This window comes from Aptenodytes forsteri, unplaced genomic scaffold (assembly GCF_000699145.1).
Source record: "Aptenodytes forsteri isolate BGI_AS27 unplaced genomic scaffold, ASM69914v1 Scaffold15, whole genome shotgun sequence".
Taxonomy (NCBI): Eukaryota; Metazoa; Chordata; class Aves; order Sphenisciformes; family Spheniscidae; genus Aptenodytes; species Aptenodytes forsteri.
Window position 1 is genome coordinate 15,467,422 of NW_008795129.1, and position 20,673 is coordinate 15,488,094.

Below are 20,673 nucleotides of genomic sequence, written 5' to 3' on the forward strand. Positions count from 1 at the left end.
AAGCTTGCATGATTTAGAAAAGTATTCAGAAATCTTTTCATCTTCACCATAACTTACAATGTCGCATGTTTGCCATGAATCATGCCCCAGAAGATCTAGCTGTGGTATACGGAGGTGAGTTTAAATTAGCTTTTACCAAATAGATTTCAGATCAGCTGTAACCTATGTATTGCAGTGAGTATAGCAAGATGCTTGTAGTGGGCTGATGGATGTCAGGGGTTTGTTGTTGCTTTGATTCAGCTTTCAACATGGACTGTTAAAGATTTTCTAGTATAAAGGAGTACTTTGCTTATTTACATGTCATGCTAACATTGAAATGTAAAGACTGTAGTACCACATTGAGGTCCAGAAGTGTGAGTTGTGTAATGCATTTGCTAACTCTGGCTCATTTTTTCTTTCTTGACAGCAATAATAAAATACAGAAGACAGTCTTTGAGATGTACATTAGCTTCAAGCATTTACTGGGAGCAGGAGGGAAAGCATTATCGTTGCTTTAAAAATCTTTTATGGAACTCATTAAACACCGTTTCCTCTTAAACTAGTTTGCTTTATAGTAGTCTCCATGGACAGACGTTTTCCTAATTAAGCAAATTTGTATTTTGATCACAAACCCAATAAAATTTAAATCAACATTTCCCCAGTTCCTCCTCCCCTCACTTTTCCTCCTCCTCTCTTCCCTGCATGTTGACATTTTTTTATTTATATTCTTTTAAGGAATCAGACATGTATTTTCACTTAACGTTTGTTATGTTAGCAGCTCCTGCACTTTGTATTCTGAAATCTTTTTTGTGCCATTTTTGTGACATTTTCTCACAGCATATTTTAGTCTACATTCACACTACTGTTGCCAGGTCTTGGTATTTGCTTGGTACTGCTAGGTACTCATTTCATACTGTGTTGTATTGTAGTGCAGAAAGTTAGTATGTAATATGGCTTGTTGACTGGAGCAATGTAAAAGACCCCTTTGCCTCTGAAGCTAGTGAGATGCATGGAAAAAACACGTCAAAATGTACTACCCATCGTGCTGTGTGGATCGCAAGAATTGAATGAGTAGGCTCTTGTTTTTAAATCCACCATTTGCCATTTTTTTTCCCCTTGGTATTTAAAATAGCTAAGTGATTTCTTCTTATGTGTTTCCTCGGTCTTGCATGTAGCTTGCTAGTATTTTAGAGTAGCGTGTCTTGCATAACTTGAGATGTCTGCAATATGGATGTCTGCTTGTGACTTATGTGCCCCTGTTGCACATTAAGTGTAAGTTTACAGTGCAGCCAATGAAGTCTAAAAAATGACTCACTTCATCCTAGAGAGAGACTTTAATTAGGCAATGAATTAGTATTTTAGAGTAGCGTGTGTCTTGCATAACTTGAGATGTCTGCAATATGGGTGTCTGCTTGTGACTTATGTGCCCCTGTTGCACATTAAGTGTAAGTTTACAGTGCAGCCAATGAAGTCTAAAAAATGACTCACTTCATCCTAGAGAGAGACTTTAATTAGGCAATGAATTAAAATGTTATGTAAATATCTAAAGTTAGGCAAAAAGAATAACACTCTAGGACCTAATGGATTAATGAACACAAATGTTGAAGGTGTTAAGTTTTAGTAGTTCATACATAATATGAATGATAAATGAAAACTATTACTTTAGGACTTAGGAATTTTCCTTTCAGACTGGGAACTTTTAGATACTGGGTGACTTTGTTCCTGATTCAAATTCCGGAGAGAGAAAAATTTAAATCATCCTAAGTGACTCAAATTATTTAACGATAAAGTATGAAATGTGGTAATTCACGCACTGAACTCATCTTGTAGGTTCATATGGGTGCTATTTATCCTTAACCATTATGTAATGTAAGTATTTCTAGGCACTATCAAGCACCTTCCATATTTCAGTAATTATTCCAACGTATGTGATACGTATTGCCTGTTCATTCATGTGGGCACTTTCTCAGCATGAGTAAATGCAACTTCGTTCTGCTACAGCTGAATGTGAAAACTAGGGATTTTCGAAACCCCTTTTGCATTCTTTTAGTGTGAAATTCTTTGCTGTGTAGCAAATCTGAGAGCTATGCACCACTTAAAACCTCACTGCTACTCACCCATAAGTCTATTTTGGGATGTAAGTGGTATGCAGGCTTGGAGCCCTCTCTGCATCTGAATTTTAGCCTTAGTCACTTAAATTTATCTCCAGCCTTGAAGCATCGTGCCTGAATTTAAATGCTAAATCCTTAAGAGCAGAAGAATTGTGGTATTTATTTCTGGGACACATCTTCCATGTTTTTAAGCGATGCACAGATCTGGATAGGTTTGCTGCACAAGAAAGAATTTTGCTTTGGAGAAGAAAAAGTAGAAAGAGAAGAGACTAACCTGCAAACAGTTGTGTTTGGTTAGCCAGTTGGCATACATGCACCTGCAAGATTCACTTGAATGGTTTCTATTTGTAGTGTTCAGCCGAGTTTTACTGATGCAGTGAAATCTTACTGATGTCACTTTTAACACCTATCAATATTTTTGCAGCCTTCTATCAAAGTATTACTGAAAACTGAGCCTGAGAAACAATTTTGAAATTGATAGCTATTGATTTAATACCCATTCTAATAACTGTGGGTGGAGTGAGAGTCATTTCTAAGCTACACAATTTCTTGAGGGGCAGCTACAGCACTGTCACCATTCCTTAGTTTGCTGAAATATCTTAGATTTTGAGGTAGGTCTAATAAAGCCTTTAATCTCTCTGGGATTTTTAGATTAAAAACTTCACATTGTTTTGCTGTTTAAATATAGTGTTGCCTTGTATTGCCCAATATTTAGGATAAATGATGTATTAAGTAATGTATAAGTAATAAATAATAATAATGTTGTTATTTGTATTGCAGCACTTCGTGTGAAAAGAACAGTCTTGGAGAGCTGGCCTATGTGCCTTGGAGGTAATGGGGCTGCTCAGTGCAACTGCTGCTGTGTGCCCTTGCTTCCACCTCCCTCCCGCCCCGTGCCGTCTTACCCAGTGTAAAACTGGATTGATCACATACAGAAACTTTCTGTGTATGTTTCTAATATATGAGAAAGTCAGGTTTTGCTGTGGCAGACAGTAAGCTATGAAAGAAATCATCCCCCAATGGATTTGCCCGATGTTGAGTAGCTAAAAGTGAAATTACGGGAAGAATGATGAGTGCTGTTCTTGCTTTCAAGCAGCAGTGGAACTATTCCTGTGACAATATAGTGAGATTACTTGCAGGCTAAACTGTGCTATACTTCTGATTTAAAAAAAAATTGTGCTGCTTCTGTTTACCTGTTACTGAGTCATTGGTTCCAAGGGAGTAAAAAGAGAAGGTATTTTAAGCCATTCGTACAAATTCATACTTTCCAGTCAACCATAGGATTTGGATTTACTTTCCTTGGGAAACTGTAAATTACTGAAAGTCCAGTCCTCTACTTTTGTATTTTCCTAGTGATAACGCTGCGTGCTTGTGTAGGTGTTTCAGAGATGATACCAATCTTCCTGAAGCATAGGTGTAAACTTGAGAGATCCATATTTAAAAAGGTAATGTTTAAACATTTCATCAATCTTGTTTGGTAAAAGAATATTGTTCTCATGTTTGTTTCATTACTGTATGAACACGATGTCGCAGTCTTATTTCTGTAGAATGCTTTTCTTTCCACACACTGGTACACAAGCCTGTAGTTTTAGCAAACCCAATTTATTCAGCAAAATACGCAAGATGGTACCTCGGCGTGCCTTTTTGTAAGGGGGATAGCCCTTCGATAGTTACTTCTTACCTTAGGTACTGGTCTTGAAAATTGTCAGGTGCAAGTATTTCCTTATTAGTGTTATTCTTCTGCATACCTGTGCAGTTTGAGAGGTTGCCCCTGGTTGAGTTGTCCAGCAAATCAAAAGGTGTTAATAAAGGTCAAAGGAGCTCTTTTTCACTGGTGGTATTGGAGCTGAAGAAAAAATGCCCATAATATATATTAGAAGAGTTGCTGTGTGTGGCTTTACCCAGCAAAAAAGAATCCATATGGATAATTTGGAATTTTTAAATGGGGGCTGGCTTGGGTTAAGGGAGGAAAAAAATACATGTTGTTTTTGTTTTTTAAATATGTTAGAGGAAAAAGATGAGCTGTGCGTGTAGCCTGGTGAGTTTATTCCAGAGTGAGATGAAATTTCCAGGCACTTGGCGGGGTGGGGTTTGTAGATGTTACCCATAGCATCCTCCTTTTATGTACTCTGTGCCTTTCCTGAAATCCCAAGGGTGGCATGAGGGGATTATATTCATAAGAAAGAATTCAGCCCTTTAGAGTCTGCCTTAAGTTCTGGAGCTTCGGGGCTGCAGGTGTTGGGAAGATTACTTACCAATAAGTAATAATTACAAAAAAGTAGTAATTACTTACCAATAAGTCTTATTCTAGTATGGATGGAGCCAAGCATCCAGCAACTTCATTGTAAAAGCGCTGATCCCAAGTAAAAGTAATGGCTTTTGTGAAGTGCCCCCAGATCTACCTGTTTGGCATCAGCCAATGTGAAAACATCTTGGCAGAGCTGATATAGACACATGGGTTTCCGAGACCGTCCCACCTTGTCTCTGCCAGTAAGTGACAGTCGTGTCCATCCTGTGCGCTGAGCCTGGCTTTGCCGGCAGCTCCCCATCCCCCCCTCCCGCTGCCCTCTCCCCCAGATAACTTTATCCTCATAACACAGATACGCGGCGCGCTGGTCTGGATTTCATTTCTTCTTCTTCAGCTCCGTGCGATCTCGCGCGCATTCCTAATGTGTTACCAACAGCCCACGTCTCTGAAAGCGCGGTATCAGCTTTCAGCGGCAAAAGCTCAGAGAGGAAACAGGCCGGTTCCTCTGTGTGCAAACAGCTGGACAGTTGTGGATGGAATTAATTGCTGATATACACTGGCTGGGGTTTTTTTTTTTCTTTTATTTTGTCATTTCCTTTGCCGCTGCGAAAGGCAAGTTTTTTTAGGCTTTGAAAACAGCGCAGACCTCAGTGGTAGTGATGAAAAAGTACTGAAATATGTACGCTTACTAGGATTTACATACAAAACAAAACCTCTCCTAAGCTGTAACAAACAGCACTGTTGACATCAGTATTCAAATTCCAGCTGCACCTTGCAAAAGTAATTTCTGACTTTGGTTTTCAGCTTGAAAAAATCTGTTAGGGGAGATTTGGCTTTCTGAAAGCAAGTCAGTATTTTCTGAAAATAGGAGTCTGAAGTTGAGCATTGAAACTAATCAGTTCTGAAAACGGTTGTCTTCCGTCTATAGTCATGGAGCTATTATGTCAGATGGACTGATGCTGCTTTAGCCAAATGTGAAACAGTCAAGTTGCTGAAAGTCATGTTCCAGGCCAGCAGTTATGGGAAATTTATCACGGGGTTGGAAAATACGCATGTTATCAACAGGGCTGCATGTCTGCCTCGAGGCTTCACTCAGCCCATAACAATGCAAAAACGAACCACCCATCACAAATCAAAAAATGCTGTCAAAAGTAGTTTCTGAGCATTAATGGTGTCAGAAGCTGCAGCGTGCTGGGTTTAGTTGTAAAATCAGTGGAAAAATGTGTAGTATCTATTGTTGAAGATAATATTTTGTTAGCTTCCACCCTGTAAGTCCCACAGATATTTTTCCCCTTGTTTGTTAAACTGTTCTAAATGCACTTTTGTTTTATGGAATTGTTACGCCTCCCCTACTGGCAGGCTTATGCTGCCATGCAATTTACTCAGGGGAACATGTATAAGTTCTTTTGCCAAAATAACTACAACTATCCTAGGGATTTTACTGATACACAGTAATTGCATATCATATATTTATAAATAGTCTGATATGTAGAATAGATTGTTTGTTTAAACAAATGCTAGAGAAAGTTTTTGTTGTTTTAAGACCTGGTCCTAATAACTAAATAAATGAAGTTGTACAAATATGCTGAAAATGTCCCCACCAGCTTGTATTGTGCAATTACTTCTACCGCGAGATGAGTATTTCAAAGGTCCCACTGAAACCAGGGCCATTATTTGTGGTAAGAAATACTGTGCAGAGTGAGGAAGGGTTGACAGACTAAGAGCTTAAAATTAAAAATAAAATAAAAAGTTACACAACTCTTGAAAGGAGCCAGGCTCTCAGTCACAGCACCCGCATCAGCCAAACTCTTGCAGAGACTGCTGCAGAGATCTGTGCGACTGTACTTGCAGCAAATGCAAAGGAGTGCATCCTAGTTTAGCCTTTCATGCAAGGGATTTCCGCTGCGAACTTGCATCTGTCATGGCTAATAGCGCGCAAGGAGACACCAAACCAAGCCTGGCTCACATGGCACGCAGGAAGTTCAGCTGTAGTAACTCGATTGTAAATCTGAGCCAGAGAGTCAAGTATGCTCAAACCGTGGCTGTTACTTCAAAGAATAAAGGCTGCCTCTTTTAAAGGCTTCTAGTTTTTATAGCTATACAAAAGTTAACTATTACATAAGTCATATGTTGTATATATGTGTGCATATATATGTATGTTGATATTTTAAATATGCATGTAGCATAGGCACCCTGTCCTGTATATGTAATGCTAAGTACTTTTTTGGCAGGTAACAGAAGTTATGGAAACAGTTAAAATTCCTGTGCAACGCTGGATTACTTATTTGTTTGGAAGAGTGGGTGGTGTTTGGAGGAGGGGGGAAAAAAGGCAGATCTGTACTTTAAAACCAAAGTGTAAAAGCTTTCTGGACTGTTTTTTACCAGAAGGTCTTTTTGTCAATTTGTGTTTTGACAGAAAGGTCTGAATATCAGGAACACAGTTCTGGCTTTTGTACCCCGGTGTCTCTTATTAGTAAATATTTAAGAAATGATAGAGCTGCAGTTAGTTTTATGGCCAGTAATCAACCGTGTCCATTTCAAGGCACTAAACAATGTATGAGAACAGTGCTCTTAACTGCCCCGTTAGTGCAAGAAGTTGTTAAAGTTTAGAAACTGGTTGCTTTCTGCTCTGGCTTCATGTTATTTCCTAATTCACTTTAATCTAGTGCCTGTCTGAATGAGAGATTAAAAGTGGGAAAAACCCCAACCAGTTTTTAAGAACTGATGTAGTACCTGGGCGATTTAATTTCATCCAACAGTGAGTATCTTGATCCCCAGAGAGTCTGCAGCTGCATTTTCCTATGGGTTACGTGACAGGCTGGTGGCATGATTTGCTTTGCAAACCTGTAAATGAGTTTGTGTTTGTGAATCTTGTAGCTGTGGTTTCTTTCTCCACCCTTTTCTCATGAATAAACTTGAAAAATATTTGGGACAAGATTTCTCTGGACTCGCCACATCTGATGATATCTTTTTCAACTATGGTCTTTGTATGTATGTACTTCTAAAACAATTGGGAGGTGTGGTGCAATGTGCTTCCTTGGAGGGAGGAACCCTGTTAGTAAAGATTACTAATTCTGTGAGAAGAGTCAACCACACAAAATGCTAATACTGTAGCTGGGAGGAGTCTGTAGCTTTGGTTCTTAACTCCCTTGGGTTTTGCCAGACAGTGACTTGAAGCAGAGACACGTTCAGTCAGTTATGGTGAAACATTGAAAAGATTTTAATCTTCCCAACAACTACATACCTCAACATACTAATAAGTTCAGTGTCTTAATCAACCACCTGACTTGCTACATGAAGTAATTATGTGTAATTAATAAATATTTCAAATTGTTCTGCGTGTGACTTACAAGCCTTAGTTGACCAATCAAATACACAATTTGGCAGTACTAAAGCTCGAGACATCGTTGCATGAACTTTGTGTAAGAGTGGGTTCATTCAATAAAAAATAAAAGGAGCATTTAAAGAGCCTTTTATTCCTGTCATAAAGATGCTTTGTGCTATTGCCGTTTGTGTATTTGACAGAATGGTTGGGGATGGATGCTGCAGAAAGTTGTCTTGTATTTTGATTGTCTTCTATTTCAGACTTGCATGATTTTTATCTTCAATGTTGTGACATGACTGGTGAGTTACAATTTCTGTGTTTGAATGGGGTTTTCCAGTGTAGTTAGTATCTGCGTCATCCGTAAATCAGTTACTCCCTGTTTGCCTCAGTTCTGCATATTACATTTTTTTGAGGAGTATGTGATCTGATTTTGCTTCCACTTAAGTCAAGGAGAACACCAGCCTCAACAGGACTGGGCTCTGGGTTTCGAGTATATGCTGGCAGCTAAAGTGACCGCAACCACATCGGCCACAGGGCTGATTCTGCCATGGTGCAGTACCATGAGTTGCTGTACTGGCCTTTGAGGTTTTAATTTTAACTCCATGAAATAAATCAAATATGTCTGGCTTTGTTTTGTGGGTAGTTTTTTTACAGCTGAGCAGAAATAGGTAGGTAATTTTGACTTAATTTGCCTAATTAATTTGCTGCTTTAAAATGCAGCACAGCACCGGTCACAGTTACAGCCATTGTTGCACTGTAGTTCCTGATCTTAGTTTATTGTATCAAAGTAGTTAAACTTCTGTGAGTATATGTGCTAATGGACTTTTATTATGTGTATAAGTAGTAGCAAGCTAGATATTCTCCTGTATCAGTCATTGCAGCAGGAGATAATAGAGTAGTCTGTTCTCATTTAAAGCTACAGAAGAATAAATGAAGCAGCCTTCATTAATGTGTACTATGATAGCATTGAATGTCTTAGATTACATCAGATAGTTGGTCAAGTGTTTATCACAAGAAATCTATTTTTAAATGCCAATGAAATTGAATTTTCTGGTGTCCAAAAAAAAAAAAGGCAAAGCACCCAAGCATTTTTAAAATACATAAACATGAACGGGGAAGAAAAGATGAAGAAAAAGCTTCTAACTTTCAGTACGTTAATCATGCTTTCACCATCTGGAATTAAGGTTTTTCTTAAATGCAGTTTTGAGATATGCAGTATTAATCTCAAAGTTTTGTGAGGGCACGCAGAACTTAGCTTAGGAGTCAGATACTCAGTTCTGGCATTAGGTTTTCTTTGCATTGTTTCCACATTCTGGCACTCCACTCCATTTCCTCGCCTCACTGAGCACTGAAAGGGACATAAATTGACAGAACTAGATTTTTCTGACTGGTGCAAGGGAAGCAGCCTGAAAGATAAACTTTAACCTATCATCCTGTCAACAAATTTGCATTGTTACAGAAGTAAGAATTTATATACCATGGAGTCAAGAATAGTATGCAGGGACAATGCATTAAGATAAAAAACATAACCAGATATGCGCTATGTTTTTCAGCCTAAAAACAGGAGCTAAACGTCCCACTATCTGATTTGCTTTTCCGTAATTTTGCCGTAAGAAAAGTTCTGAATATTTTTGCTGGCCTAAAGCGAGCAATTTCTAACTACAATAAAAGTTGAACAAATTAATGGGAAAATTATGAAAGAATTTGGCCTGTCACTGTGGTTTTGGGATGGCTAACTTCTCTTAGCAGTCTATACTGTGTCTTCAGCATGCCACAGTTCAGTTATGCAACCTTGGGAAATTTCTCTCCCACTGAATGCACTTGTCCTTTATTAAGGCTAATGGGAGTCATGTGTTTGTGTCAGTGGGAAAGCAGACCCTGGCAAATCTTTCTGGTAGGTTTGGTGGAAACAGAGCTCACGTTCATTATTGCTGTGTTCTGGGCTGTTGGGTGTCTCATTAGCGGGACATTAATGATGTTCAGTGCACTTCTTTATTGGACAAGAGGATGTGGTGAAAATATAAAATGAGTGACTTCTCAATCTTATCATTTCCTGTATTGTTGGATTAACTTCTGTCTGCTGTGTCCTTTCTGCCATCCCAGTACTTAAACATTATTTCCTGTAACCTGGTGGATGTGGCACTGTGACACTGGGGGTGCTCCAGCCCCGCTGTCAGGCCGCTCTGCCCTGAGCCCACGCCGTGGCTCCCCTCTCCCTGGAAGCTTACTATAGCTCAGTAGCAACCATTATTTTTTCAATCCTTCTACAGTTTAAGGCAGGGAACAGATCATAAACATTGATCAGGTAGGAACCAAATTTTAGCTGTGGGACTGTCAATGTAGTATCTTTATAGTGATAGCTGCATGTGGAGGGAGTAAACATGGTTTTGCACAAATCCGCGGGGAAGGGCCCAGGGGCGGTGATGACCAAGAGCCCTACCACTGCTTTGCTGAGCAGATGTTCCTGCAAACTGCCTGCTAACAAAAACAAACCCGCCATCGCCCCACCGAGTCGTGAGGCAGGCTGGCCCCCTGTGAAGTGAGCCCTTGGCCAACTGTCCTGCAATGCGCAGTGGGAGTTCTCTTCCCTTCAGGAAAAGCCAGCTTTCGGTGTTTTATCTCGCCGAGGCAACCGCAAGAGAACAATAGGCTATTAGAGCATTAGAACAACACGGGCTGTGACTGACCCCCTCATTACTTCCTTGTGCAGGCGAGGCTAAAAGGAGAGGTTGGCCGCCCTCAGAGCTAATTTGGCGGCCGGTGTGTGGGGGCCTGGGCTGGTGGTGGGTGTGAGGTGAGGGTGGCCATGAGGGAGCATGGAGGGCTTCCCCTCGGGGCTGCCCCCTGCGAAAGGGAAAGAGAAATAAACATAGAAACAGTGTGTTGGCAAAGTAAAAGTGTTTGGTTTGGTTGGGTTTTTTCTTCCTGGTACAAAATCTGTCTTCCTTCATTCTTCAGCTTGTAAGACAAAACTATTACATCATTGGTTTTTGTCACTGTGACTGTAAGAGTGGCTGGAAATGGCTGAATCGCAGGTGAATTGTGCAGTCACAAGCAAAAAGGTGCCGGCCTCCCCAGTTCTACATGGAACGGGACAGGCAGGCTTTCACCTCCCATGCAGAGTCTGCCAACCTGATTTTTATCTTGAATGCAGCCTTTGGAGCCTTCCCGAGACTCTGCACATCTGTAAGCAATTACATAAATTATGCCATTGATATCTCAGAAATTAGAGTCAAACTTGCTGTACTAGGAATTTGTTGTTTCGGAGGAATAAGGATATAGGGGAATGCTTTAATCTATAAACAAGGTATGCACCAGCTATGTGTGCCATTAGTCTTAAAGGTGCACTTTCGTTAGAAGCACACTCATTTCAATGCTGGTAAAATAATGTAGAGCTGCAGAGTGGACAGGCATTTTGAGGAAAGTCAGATGGGACACAACATTCAGATGTTTGCCAGTAGCTCCTCCTTTGTAAAACAGAAACAAGTTTCTTAGTCCCTCAGCTTTCACGTGCACACATACCCTTAACAACAAAAAAAGAAACCAGCCCTCCTGATGACACTTCAGACTGTCTTGGGTAGAATTTTCCTGCCTCCATGGCTGGAGGAGGAGCCCATAATGTGAGTTATTTGTAGATCAATTGATCTTTCCATGATGAGAAACAACAAGGAGATGAAACTAGTTTTCTCTTCTGGACTGGTGTACCTGTCATGCTGAGAATTTTATGTATATTTTTTTAATGTGTTTTTCTCAAAATATGTTTTTCTCAAAATATGTAATAATGAAGAATTATGGCATTCCCTTTCTCAGTAGTCGTCTATTTGTTATGTAAATGTATTTCCCAACACCCTGACTGGAAGCCTCCCGGTCAGTGCCCTCACTCTGCAGCTCTTGGGTTGCATCCGAGGGTCCAGTACCGGAGACTTTGGCATCAGTTGGATGGGGGCAAAACAGTTTCTCCATGCGGGAAGAAATATTTAATAGTTACGATGTGCACCTCTTTTTCTTTTTTTTTTTTTATCAGTTGAGGAAAAACAAGCGATGGCAGCAGCTGTGCCATGTGAGCGAGTGTGTCATGAGCCTGCTGGGCAAGGCATAGTGAAGGGCATTATTCCGCTGGGAGGTTGGCACTGGCCATGGCCCTCCAGAGTTGCCACAAAGGATTTTCTGTTCGACATCTAATGCAACAAGCACATTCATATGTTTGCAGAGGGTTTCCATGGAAACCGTGTAAACTGTGATGCTAGCAGACAGAGGCAAAGGTTATACTATTGTAGAGGCCCTTTTGTATTCTCTTTAAATGTTTCAGAGCAGCTATATTTCTTAACTGATACTCTGAGCCTATACAACAAGTTGTTCAGATTTTTGGTTTGGTGCTTTTTTTTTTACCAAGCATTTGTCATGGTTGTACTGAGGAGGTCAGATGAGCTGCAAGAATAACAATTAAATGTGTTTTTCATTTTTATTTTTTTTACATAGAATCACTTGAACATCATGATTTGAATTGATTTATCTTTTTGTTAGTGATAATGATGCAATTGGAAATGGAAGAACAAGGCACAAAAGAAAAAAAAAATCAAGCTATTCCTCCCCTACTAGTACAATTCCCAAATCTGTTGAGTGCTTTAATTGCTCAGGTAGAACTAACTCTTTCAGGTCATTGTTCACTGGCACTTGGGGAATTCTGAATGCTCGTCTCCTCTCAGAAGTATGAACCTATGCTATTTATAGATACCAGTTTTAACACTGGCTAGCCTTTAGTATGCTTTGAGAGTTCATGCTGGTTTTAAATTTATACTACAAACTTAAATTTCCAAACATATCTATTGCTTTGTTCATGTTTCAGGAAGTACTACCACCATGGGCACAAACGCTACTTACTATCAAAAGAAAGAGAAGTATTGGCTCTTCTGTATGATTATCTGAGTTCCCGTTATGACTGTCCATGTTTGCAAACCTGTGCTTGTTCATAGGTTCAGTTTAATTATCATGGGAGGTTTTTTAAATCATTGAACTCAGTTCTGCACTCGTGTCTGGGCTCATGCTGCATGTCAGCGAGAGGTCCAGGTACCTGCTTGTTGTTTTCATAGAGCAGCAGGTGAACGAGATCTTACTTGATCACACTATGCACGTATTCACTCCTGCCACTTAACTTTTGAACCTATTGGTTACTTTAAGCCAAAGTTGGTACAAAGGTGAAAAATAATTCTCTTGCACATTACAAAAGTTGATATCTGGTTAGAAGAGAAAGATGCAGGATTTTGATGCTGAGGTTGAAAAGAGGTACAAGTTGCTTATTCCATCTGATCATAGGGCAATGACTAAAAAAAAGTCCAGTATAAGTGTACATAATTAATTGAACTTGTGATCAAGTTTGCAGAACCAAGAGATAATTTAAATTCTCAATTTTAAAGTGTTTTATACTTCGCTGCAAAAAGTACAAAAACCTCTTAGGTGTCTAAGATGTTCCCATCTAATATAGACAAGTAACCTAGAGGCATTAATTGCGTTTCCAACCAGCGTAGTTTTGAAAGCATTTGCAGTTGTGCTGTCACAACACACGAAGCAGCACTTAATAATTACTTTTTGTGTATGTCCCATACAAGGATGAAACAGCTGACTTGGAAACTATTGCTCACAACAGTAAGTACTCCAATACAGAATGAAAAGGTGAAACGCATCGTTAGCTCAGGATAGCTGTTGACTTACTTTTGGGCAGCGAGGCATGCCCATAACCTGCTGCACCATGCTGGAAGGGGCCAGGAAGGGACGGATTTGTTTGTTTACTTATTTATCCTTCTCTCTCTCATGTTTTGTTATTTAGATATTGGATGTATAATTATTAAAAACTTTAGTATTCAGTGTCTCATTAATGTGACAGTTAAAAATAACTTCAGAAAAATGAACCAGTTGGATAGCTCCATCATTTTAGTCTTCTAGAAACCACTAGTCTTCTAGTCCAATATCACCTGATTACAAACAACACTTTGAGTATAACATGAAAATGAACACAGGCTAGACATAATGAAAACCTATCTTCAAGTTTCATATAGCACAATTGTGTAATTGCATTCTGTGAGAGACAGGGGTTGTGCACCAGGTAGAAGTGTTTTTCATTATGAATTCCAGCTTTCTGAATTTGAAGCCAGAAGTCTCAGGAAAAAGTCTGTTCAGATAGCACAAAACTCTGCATGCTTTTCATCACTTCTTCCTGACTGCTTTGCAGTACAAACTCTGATCAGTTTTGATAATTTAACACAGAGGGAGAACATAATACTGATGAGGCAGGCAGAAATCAAAATCCCATAGCAATTTGCCAGACAATTAAAAAGGACAAAACAAAAAACCCACAGCAACCCACGAATGGCATCTTAAACTCTTGTTCCAATGCATACTGGAAGCATCACTCAATAATTAAGATAAAAAAATAGAAATCCAGCTATCTCCCTGCCCAAAATAATGCAATAAATTAGCAAGTTAAAACAATGCATGTTAAAAAAAAAAAAAACAAAAACCTCTAAATACTGCCCAACTCTAAAAGCAGCATCCATTGCTACTCCTCCAGCAACCTTTGAGACCAGACTCCTGAGACCAGGTTCATCCTGCAGATTCCTTTTTTCCTTTTTGGATTAGGAAATCAGTTCCAAAAAAGGTGCGGTTTATCCACATCCCCACTGTGGCTAATGCAGAGCTCTGGCCGCCCTGGGTCGGTGTCGTCCTCCGCAGCATTCCAGCACGTCTGTGGAAGCTGTTGTGAATGAGCCTTTGGCAGGCATCTAATCACCTATTATTCAGCACTTTATTAATCAAGTTTTGTGGTATTTTTTGACATGTTCTTACATTAGTACAGAGATCTTTAATTCCTTGAACAGTGTTTAATTTTTTAACGTTTAAAAAAAAAAAAAAAAAACAAACAAAAAACCAAAACACACTGAATATATAAGTGAACAAGGTAACTGAAAGCCATAGAAAAGATGTGATTTACTTTCACTCCTCAAGCAGACGTAATCTGTATAGCCTCAGACATTTTTTTGTATCATCAGTAATTTTTTTATGGTATAAACTGAAATACCATGTTTATCTAGGATGATTTAGATGAGTTATTCAAATATTCAAAAATAAGCATCACCAAAGCTCAGAACACAATGTCATTTTTACAGCAATTGTTAATTGATCTTTAAATTGGTTGCTTTTGATTCATAACGATATACTTGAGAGAAAAATTTACCCCCACATCTCTCTGCACTCAAACTCTGAACTCCAGCCCATGGGTAACATGTCTGATACGTGCTTTCAATATAAACATGAGCGGGTTTAATTGCAAACAGGCAAATACCATTTTCAGGCCAGGTTTACAAACGAGCTTTAGAAATTAAAACAAAACAACTTTTATGTTATTTTATGAATTTTGTCATAATACATTATATTGAAGTAGTTTTATCTAAGAGACAGATCCATCTAATATATTTGTTGGCTTCAGAATATTCTTGAAATTACAAACAAAAAACCAGTAGAAGTCAAGACTGGAAGAATTGTTTGGGGAAGGACTTGAGGGAGAGTCTTTCATGCTGCATGCGTGACTGATCAAAGGCTGCATGTGCCTTCAAAATTATAACCAAGGTCTTCGCAACTGGACTTCTGAGTCGCTGGTGCTGCAACTCATTCAAGTGCCTGGTTTGTTTCTCCTCTAAGAGAAACCGTGAAGAAGCTTTTCTTCACTTGCACGACAATACTTTAGTAGAAAGTAAGTGTCTCCTGAAGCTGTCTGTGGTGGATGGTGTGTGTTTTGTGCCGCCTTGGCTGCTAGGAAATTCTGTCCCTGGTACATTGGTCCGGCTCCTCTTTAGACATAAAAATCTGCCAGTTTTAGTCACGCTTCATGCAACTCCTTAGGAAAAAAGAGAGGACAGTTTAAATCTCGAGGAGAAGTGTTCAATGTCAGGCTGGTTTTACATTCTAGAAACAACCATCACAGATGTTTGCAAGTCCCCAGGATTTTGTGTAGCATGCCAGGATGCTCTGTGATACTGGTGTAGTTTGTTGTGGTGTTTCTTTTTTTTATCCAGACTTTCAGTGCTTACAAGTGATGATGGAGAAGGAGAATTATGGGATAAAAGTAGATAATTGCTTGCTTGCACTGGAAAATAACAGTAACCTAATTATGAAATATTTATATATTCTGCTTTTGACTTTTAAAAAAACTACTTTTTCTACTGTGTTTAATGCAGACTCACCATACCCCTCACTGTGTGTCCTACCAAAGCTTTTGTTAGTAAATCTTCAGTGCTTGTTCAGGGACGTGCTGGCTACTGCTCCAGGCACATCTGCTTCTCTGTTCAGTGCTGTGGTTAAGTCCAAAATGACCCTCTGACTTCAGACTGGCTTGCTTGAAATTCAGTGGGGTAATTTTCCATTCCTGAAGGTGTAGAAAACCTTTGGCTCTCTAAATTCAATTTGCTGTTCTAGTGCCATGAGCAAAAGGTGGCAGAGGCAAGAAGCAGGTCAAAGGCAGGCCGAGTCAATTGAGATTAATGTACATATTTATATAGGTTAAACTTTGACTGCAAATGTAACTTTTTCTATTTACTGGTTAGGTCATTGGTTGGGGTTTTTTAATTATTTTGAAGCAAGCTGAAGACAACATTAGCAATGTGGGTAAACACAGAAAAAGTGCTGCACCACTGTAAATCCTAGGGATTTCCCTGGGAAGGATAATTAAAGCAACATGCTTTGAACACAGCTAATTAAGTAGCTGCCTTTTAAACTTTCAAGAAGGAGGGCCTGACTGCCCCCTGAACTTCCATGTGGCCCTTCTCTGCTCCATGTTTTCCTCTGCCCTCGTCCCCCAAATTATTTTTAACCCTGATCTCTTTGTGTATCCAGTTTAGACCCTAGCTTCATGGAGAGGTGTGCTGGCACAGCTAGGGGATGCATTTTGAGAGGTGGGGAGCTGAAACACGTGAGTTGGGAGGGGCAGGATTGCCTCAAGCCAGTCAGGAAAACATGAAAAACTGTAGCATACGGTGTGCTTAGCTTAAGTCCTCTAAAGATGATAATTTTGTACATATTAGGCACGCGGTTATAACCTCAATCAAATTCTGCATGTTTGTTAAATTTTTCATGTTCTGTTTTAACATACATTAACATTTATGTTTGCAACTGGACCAAGGAGGGGAAAAAATTGTCCCATATGTTAAAGCAAAACTAATTCCAGTAATGGAGAAAAAAGCAAGATCCTTTGGAGACTGAATGAGGTGAGGAAAGACACTGTCAGCATAATTTGGGAATAGTGATTTACAGGATTTTGTCCCCTGTGCCATCCCATGGATGATATAAGCTGTTAAAGTCTTACCAACAGAGCCTTCCCTCTACGCCTCTATTTGTAGCTTGCTTTTTTGGAGAATTTACTAGAGTAAATGTGTAGCTTTTTTCTTGAGATGCCTAGGTTTTTTTCCATGCTTCTTATGGCCAATCAGTGGCAATGTGCCTGCTGCACAGTCAGGCCTGGGCTTGGCTGGCATCATTTGTGTCACACTTTTATTGATCCCTAAAATTACTATTTTTAAATTGCAATTAAAAACCTTAAGGCAACCATAATGTTCCCACTATGCCTGTTCTTCATATATGAAATCAGTATATACAATTGTGTTGTTTTATCTAAAACACTCTTAGTTTTTGACTATAACTATCATAAATCAGCTTTTTTGAAATGCTGCTGTTCTCTGTTTAATGTGAGAATGTATGTACAGGTCAGTAAAATGTTAAAATTCCTTTTTTGAGAAGCTAGCCAATTTATTTTGACATGATCAAGCTGATACTGGTGTATTAATGTGACTTGTGTTATTGCTCCTTATTTAAAATTTATAGTAGAGTGATTCAGAGATCCCAAGATGAACTGGGGGGGATTGTGCAGGGTGTGGTGCATAATATAAATGAAGATACAATTTGTCCTGAAGATTTTATGATCAAAGGCCTGGCACAATTTCATCTTTTCTTCAAGTCTCCAGTTACAAATGTCCCCATAGAGATTAGCTGTTGGCCGGGCTTCCCATTCCTCGCTTACGAGTTATGGAGGGCGTTGAGCTGCAATTCTGTATGGTCAATGCGTGGCGGTGGTCTTAAATGGGGTCTGCACTGGGCTGTCGGTGGTGGTAAAGGTCAGGATTTGATATGAAGAGGAGGAACTCCAGGGGTTTGGGCTATTAAAAGGTTTGGCTGCGTGCTGCCATACATGAGATCGGTTGTTCGTGTAAGCATTTGTAAAATCAAGCAGTTGCCTCATGTCAATCATATGGGTTGCCCACCACCGCAGCCTCTGACCCTCCAGCAGAACCCAGGAGGCAGCTGCTTTGGCCATGACATTTCTCAGGATAATCGAACTGCCATAAATTAAGAAGGCTTTTGATGTGCCCTGGGATCAATAAGACTTTTCCCTGCTATCTAATGTCACATATTGTACCAGTGACTGAGGAGGGCTCTTGCAGATTGCCAGGAGTAGCTCTCGTTACTCCAAATGGTGCTTTCCAGATTGATGTAAATCAGTGGGATTTTTAAAAAATTATTTACAGAAAAAACTTGGTTCTTCTACTCCATAACTCTGTGTAGGTCTGCATAAAGAGTGAAATTGTTTTCCCCCTGCATCTGTGCAGTTCAGAGGAAGCCCAAGAAAAAAGTCACCAGAGGAAGTTGGAGGCTTCACATTGCAAGAGAGGGAGAGGAAGAGTGTTGCAAAATGTAAAAGGTTTTGACTGCAATCAGCTTTCCAGTTACATGTTTTTTCTCACAGATAAGTTCTTAGTTTATGTTGTAGAGAAATCCAGGTTTCATCTTTTTCAAAGGGTTTAGGGAGATTTTTCAGCCATTGCTTGTGTATGTGTGGGGGTTTTGTGTTTGCATACTTTCACAGCTTACTACGGGTAAGTACTAACAGAATGTAATCTTTTAATTTCGCTCTCTGTTGTCTACTGAGTCGTGAAATATTTTTAGGTAACTTAGCCACAAGTGATTATGTAGATAAGCAGAGATAAGTCTTTTTTTAAAAAAAAATGTTTTTCTTGTCTTGAAGTTGCAATATTTTGGAAAATACTACCTTTTTCATTACCAACATCCCAGATATCTCTAAAACTAGATGAATTCGAAATACTGTCCTTTCCCCTTCCCTCCCTGCCCTCCGTGTTCTAGTCTGTCTCTTTGTAGCATGAATAAGAGCTGGGACATGAGAACCAAAAGTTGAAGCTGCTTTGGTGCTGCAGCATTTGCATTTCATCAGAATCCTTAAAACCAAAAAAGACAAGCAGTTATTCCTATTGAAAACTGATTATTTATGTCTTCATTTCTGCTTTTAAAATAAAACTGAAATATGCATTTGGGGTTATAGCTCCCTGACATTTATTTTGAGGAGTTCCCTGACTTAAGTAAGGTCAAACACAAATAATCTGATTTTTGCTCTGCAAGTGTAGTTTACTTGTATCCCATATTGATACTAACTCTGCAGGGTATCAGTTAATGTCAGGAGTGGGTAAAGACAGGACATTAATACCCAGTAAGTGCCGAGATCACTGATGGATTCTTTGAAATATGTAAATATTTGCTAATAATATTTATGACTTTTGTTCCAAGCATCCAAATGGGTTTGACATGGGTGGGTAAACGCTGTCATCTGTAAAAGAGGGGTAACAAAACAGGGTCAACAAGAGCCGAAATGCACTGCCACTCAGAGGGAGCAAATTAGGGCTGTGCTGACCCACGAGCTGGCTCTGCAAAGCGGGCTGTGCTGCTGGGAGCTGTTCCAAAGTGCCTGGACCTTCCTGTGGTCCTATGGCCTGCTGGCACGCTGGAGTTACGCATGTGTTCATGTGCTTTTATCATCTAGAACTACTGTTTAGAGATTATTTTAATAGGTATGTTCTTAATATACTTTTTAAAGTGATGAAATTTGGATGCATGGTTTATTTTCTAAGCTTTGAGGTAGCATTGGGAAAGAGCCAGTACTTTTATCTTCATTTGGATTTGCCAAAAGAAACCACTTCCAGAGGAGACTTGATTGAATTCTTGCAGGTCGAGCACTCCTGCTGCCTGTGAGCTGGCCGAGGGTGGTCATGAGCAAATGCTGCACCCAAAGCAGTGGTGCTGCTGCCATCGCTGTGCTGGCTGGCTCCTCTGCCAGAGGTCTTCTGCATTCAGATCCTTCTCCTTTGTAGAAGTCCTAAACGCTATACGGGAATACAGCTTCAGAAAGCGTGCAACTTGAAAATCTGCAGCAATTCATGCTGCTGTGGTCCTTCCTAAATCCTCTGGAGCAGTGGAGGTTGGGAGGAGGTTTTCTGTGAGCGGCAGGCAAATTTTATCCTGGAGGAAAGTGGGAATGAGCAGAAAAATGTTAAAGGGGGGGAAATAACTTCATTTCTGTCATTGTTTTTCAGTGCATCTGTGCCTTGTGTGAGAGCAGCTTTTTGCATATGCTATAGGGAAAGGTTTTCTTTTCCCTGACAGCTCCTGTAAGTCTCCTTAGCTTTCTGCTACAGTGAGGACACTCTTACCAGACAGCAGTCTTGCCTTTGGATAGAAGCAGGTTATTTAAGCTCAGTGTTCAGATATTTTTGAGTGATCTCATATCCTGTGCATGAAATTTTAATTTAATGCTGCTATAGAAAAACAGCTTAAACCAAGAGAAACTTACATTCTCATCACAGAGTTCATTTTTACTATGCTTTTTCATGAACTTCAGTATAACACAGAAGATGAAAGAAAAACAGAGGAAAAGTGAGCGTGAGGTAGGACTGACATGCTTCTCAAGTCTAGTAAGTACAGAAACTATTTACAGTTTAACAAATAATTTAATTTATTAGCTGTTCTGGTGTTTTTACTTGATTTAAGGAGGTAATTTTTTTTAAATTGCCTTAGAAATAGTCCCTGTCCACAGACTCCATACCATTTCATAGGACCACTCACCCTGTGTACCCAAGCAGAGGTGACAACTATCAGCACTCCAAAGTGCAGCTTAGTGTTGT

At 39.6% G+C, this 20,673-nt stretch overlaps 1 protein-coding gene across 4 annotated transcripts in view; it reads left to right on the forward strand.

The window, feature by feature from the left end:
- Positions 1-20,673, forward strand: part of ADD3 (adducin 3) — a 69,880-nt gene that overhangs the window by 10,371 nt on the left and 38,836 nt on the right. The window contains exon 4 of one of the 4 annotated variants that reach the window (XM_009277856.2): positions 2,871-2,921. The exons of the other annotated variants lie outside the window; for them this stretch is intronic. The gene's annotated coding sequence lies outside the window, so the exon portion shown is untranslated. The remainder of the gene's footprint in view (positions 1-2,870; positions 2,922-20,673) is intronic. 4 annotated transcript variants of the gene reach the window in all.